At 50.0% G+C, this 4,694-nt stretch overlaps 1 pseudogene across 1 annotated transcript; it reads right to left on the bottom strand.

Annotated features, from left to right (window-relative positions):
• Positions 1 to 3,039, bottom strand: LOC141570613 (mast cell protease 1A-like; annotated as a pseudogene). The gene is made up of 5 exons (XR_016020560.1): positions 2,808 to 3,039; positions 1,699 to 1,843; positions 1,096 to 1,231; positions 655 to 911; positions 1 to 271 (listed from the first exon to the last, which is right to left on the bottom strand). The product of XR_016020560.1 is annotated as a mast cell protease 1A-like (transcript).
• Between the last annotated feature and the right edge of the window lie 1,655 nt (positions 3,040 to 4,694).

Below are 4,694 nucleotides of genomic sequence, written 5' to 3'. Positions count from 1 at the left end.
TTTTCAGTCTAGAGATGGGAGTTTATTAAGTGTCTGGCAGAGTGCTCTCCACCTACTGCAGTATTGGCCTGTGTCCCAGAGAAGATGGGTGGATCAGTTCCGGGGTACCTCAATGTGGTCTCCGCAGATTGAAGTGTTTCATTGTTCTGTTTATCCAGGGCACAAAGTATTTGATCCTGGCGTAGACTCGTGGAGGTTTTCCAGTCGTTTTTCCAAAGCAGACCATGCCCTGGGCCTTCTGTCCACATACGAGCGGGCCCCCGGAGTCCCCCTGTGGGCAGAGGGATGGAGGACTTAGTTGGACTTTCTCGTGGTCTGACCCTCCTTGTTGTATGAAGGGTGGGTGGTCTCTGTTAGGGGCTGTGTGGCAGTTAAGTGCCAGGTCCCAGGGCCAGGGTTACAGCCTGGCTCTGATGGGTCCCGTTCTCCTTTCTCCATAAAGCCTGTCCATAAGTGGCTGTGGGACAGTCTCTCATTCTCCCCCACCTCCCGCCCCCAGGGAGCCGGCACCAGAACATCTGAGGACATAGGTGTATGCCTCTCCCGGAATTGCCACTGAGCCCGAGCTGCCAAGAAGCACAGGACACACTGTCCTGGGTCTCCTCAAAGCTTGTCTGTGCCCAGGACTGGGCATCGACAATGATGCCATCTTACCTTAAAAGAAGACTGAATCTTTGTCGGGTCCCCCACACATATCTGGAATTCCTTGTTGTAATATTTGTAGCGAGAAATACATTCTTTTTCTCTCTGGATTTTCAGTTCTACCTCGTGCAGTTTCGCAGGGCCTGGGGTGTTCACACCTAGGCGCCCCCAGCCGCCACACTGCACACATCCCCGGGCTCCACGTTATCTCTTCCCCCGGGCAGGTCGATGATTCTCACAGCATCATTCAGTTTGGCTTTGTCCTTCAGCTGAAGGCAGAGGACAGGAATTGTAATGTACCTGTGGTCCACAGACTGCAGGGATAGTCGTGTGGTTGTCATCTTCACGGCCCTGGGACAAGTAAAGATGCCACACTGGGAAGAAGGACAGGACAGAGGTCATGTGGACACAAAACCCTGGGGCTAAAGTGTGCAAGATGCAGTGGAGCCCTACCTGCAATAACATGATGTCGTTCGCATGCGTGATTTTATTAAATTTTGGGTGGGATATAGGTGTTTTCACCGGGATGACCTGCTGGTTACTCTCGTTCATCTTGATGTTGTGGGCGCCCAGGACGACAGTAATTGAGCTGCAGAGACCAGAGAGGGTGGTTAAGTCACAGGAGATATAGCCTAGGGGCTGTGAAGGAAAGAGGCCAGCTGGGGACAGGGCAGGACTGGAGTGGGGAGGTGTGACAGGTCCCCTGGGGCTGAGCACATTTGTGCCTCTGCTTCTTGGCAGCTCGTGCTCAGAGGCAGTTCCTGGAGCAGATTTCATTGTGCTGAGCTTGCCTATCGCTTAGCCAAACTGTGAAGGTCTCACATGTGCCCGCTGGGCTCTAGGGCACAACCTCCATCTCCTTCCCCTGCCACCATCCATCAGTGCCTTCTGTCTTCAACAGGCCACCTGCATTGAGCTGTCCCTCTCTCCCCAAAGCTTACTTGTCTCATGAAGAGTTCCTCTGTGTTATTAGGGGGCTCAAGTCTGTAGCCCCCGAGATGAGGGTTCCCTTCCAGGTATCAACAGAAGGGTGGGGGCCCAGAAACAATTACTCACCTTCCCAGGCAGTGAGCTGCTGTCAGCACAAAGTCCTCACGCACAAGGAAACCTCCACAGTATTTATTCTTTGAAGATGTGATCTTAAGATATGCCATGTAGGGACGAGAATGAGGCTTGGCTTCTTGACCCCCGATGATTTCCCCTGAAAGGAAAATTCTACCTTGTGTGCTGTGCTCGTGGAGTCAAGGACTGAAGCAAGGGAGGCTGGGATAACCTGTCGCAGTTTTCAGAGGAGTGGGATGGAGACGGTGAGGTCTGTAGTCGTCAGCAGTAACAAGAAGGGGTCCTGCGGGTGACTGGGGCAACAACAGTGGCCTGCCAAGTGACCCACAAGACTCAGATTGTCCCTCTGACAAAGAGAAGGACAGTCCTTATTACTCAATTGCAGCTGCACACACGTATGTGGGCAGAGAGGATTTGTGTTTGGAACAAGCAGGGAAGGCCCTGTACATCCTGGCAAATCCTTTCCCTGACGTCCCCTGGTCCTCTCTCCATTCTTGTTTCCCAGACTCACTGAGCTGCTGCTGGTTTGTAATACTCGGAACATTTTGACTGACAAATTACCAGAGAGAACTTGAGGCTGAACCAGCCAATCACAAGTGTTAAGGGGACTAGGATGCCATCAACTCTGGGAACAACTGTGTCCTCAGCTTCTTTCCTGGGCAGCATAGGAATGACAAAGCTTGGAGAAGGAGGAGAGGATTGAGGGTAGATTTTAAGACATTGAGTTAGAATGTGAGAGGGCCTTCTTTATTCCAAAAGCCAGCCTGTTTTCCAAGCTGCCGTTTCCTGGGGATTTAATTGTTTCTCATTCTCAGCTTCCAATCTTCTTCCAGATTCGTTTGTGGAAAAGCCCACATTCCAGATGAGAAGGGAAGACCTGGGAAGGACATGGTACCCACTGGCCCTCCTGGAGAACAGCCTTCTGTCCTGCATTCCCATGGAGTGTTTATTCTGCATCAGATACGCTGGTCTTTGATTCAAGGCTGAACCTAGAGTTCAGAAAGTTCCTGGGGATGGACCAGGCCCAGAATGTGTAGCGTCTGAGCATGGCTGTGGCAGTGTGCATTGGGGTTGGGAGTCTGTTGGTCGGGACAGTCACTCACCTGCCTCTGCCATGGGGGACAGAAGAAGGGCCATCAGGAGCAGAAGTGGCTGCATCTTGTCAGGAAAGCAGCCCAGGTGAGAGCTGCTGGTGCTTCCTCCTGGTCTTCTAACCCGAGGGCTCTTTGGTGTTGAGGCCTTTATCACGTTAGGCTCTATTTGCATCCCTGACGCAGCTGTCTGGTGAAATATTCAAGCCCGAGTGGAGTAAGAACTTATCAGTAACGACATAAGCACCTGTAGCTCTTGACTCAGTGCTTGGCACAGCAGCTGAAAACAGGAAACAGTGGCTGCAGGGTGGGGTGGTGGGAGATGCTGTATTAGCCAGTAGCAGGTTCCAGAGCCCCCAGAAACCTGAGTCTCATGATGATGCCTGCAAGAACCCCTCACTTCCTTGTTTTTTGTAGACCGTTTATTGAGGCCCCTTTTTTGAGCCTCAGGGGTATTGGTCATGAGATTTCTTGCATCTGGTAGAGACAAAACCATCAGTGATCAGATAAAGATGGTGAGGGCACAGTTAGAGGGATGGATACAATGGTGTGGCAATAGTGCTGAGGGGGCTTATTCCAGTTTCTACAGAACTGAGTGGCTTCAAACAACAATGACAACACAATTTATTCTTCTCACAAATCTGCATGTTGGTCAGGATGTAGTGTGGATGCTCCCCTTTGCTACCCTTCCTGTCAGGGGAGGCTTGAGCCTGGAGCCTGGGATCAGCCGAGGGATGACTGACACATGCCCAGTGGTTGGTGCTGCTGCCCACTGGGCATGTCAGTTCCTCTCCGTGAGGGCCTCTCGTATGGTCTCTGCATAGGATCGGTCGGTCTGGCAACATGATGGTGGGTTTCTGCAGAGTGAGCGTCTCTGAAAAATGGACTTGGGTAGAAGATGTGTTCTTTTTCTTACCTAGACATCGATGTCGTGTGGTATCCATTGTACCACGTGCTACTGCCTGGGGCAATCAAAAGCCCTGACCCAGATTTAAAAAGGAAGCAGTGCTGCAGGCATGTAAGAAGAGCCTGTGGGATGGGACATACACAGTGGCGGTCAGAGCAAAGCCCAGTCTGCCACTCCGCTTTAGGTGCATGTACAGGTGGCCAGACGAGTCGAAACCAGTCAACCCTGTAAGCCTGGATCACAGCCTTTGCAAAGGTCGGGGTGACCTGTCCAAACCACGTGTCCTGAGAATGGAAGACGGTTGGCTCTCCCCAAAGCTGTTCTCTTTAATGAATCTCTGATACCATGTGAAGTGGGAATGGATGCCAGGAAGCCAAAGCAGTACTGTCAGACCACTGTCCAGAGAACTGGTACATTTCTGATATCCTGGTGCTATGCTAATATGTGCATTAAATGTGATTTCAATAGAATAACTGCACTAGAAAATATAGTTTATTCTCCTAGCCTTATACAAGTTCTAGACTCTTCTAAAATTCACGTGGAAAATCAGCATGCAAGAATAGCTAGGAAAATTATGACAAAAAGAAAAAGAATGGTAAGGGAGAGGCTTAGCTTTATCACATATTAAAAAGATCCTATAAAACTTCTTTCCTGAAAATAGCATGATGCTGACTCATGAGTGAACAGAGAGACCAATGAAATGGAATAGAAAGTCCAGAAACATTTCCAAGTACGTAAGGACGTGTAGTTTATGATAAGGTGGCATTTCTTTTCTTTCTTTCTTTCTTTTTTTTTTTAAGATTTTGTTGGGGGAAGGGGAACAGGACTTTATTGGGGAACAGTGTGTACTTCCAGGACTTTTTCCCAAGTCAAGTTGTTGTCCTTTCAATCTTAGTTGTGGAGGGTGCCGTTCAGCTTCAAGTTGTTGTCAATTCAGTCTTAGTTGTGGAGGGCGCAGCTCATCACCTGGTCCAGATGCCATTGCTAGTTGC

This window comes from Rhinolophus sinicus, chromosome 3 (assembly GCF_057876585.1).
Source record: "Rhinolophus sinicus isolate RSI-liver-muscle chromosome 3, RSI-T2T, whole genome shotgun sequence".
Lineage (NCBI taxonomy): Eukaryota > Metazoa > Chordata > Mammalia > Chiroptera > Rhinolophidae > Rhinolophus > Rhinolophus sinicus.
Note: the sequence above shows the minus strand (reverse complement) of the source record. Positions and strands in the feature narration are given on the sequence as shown.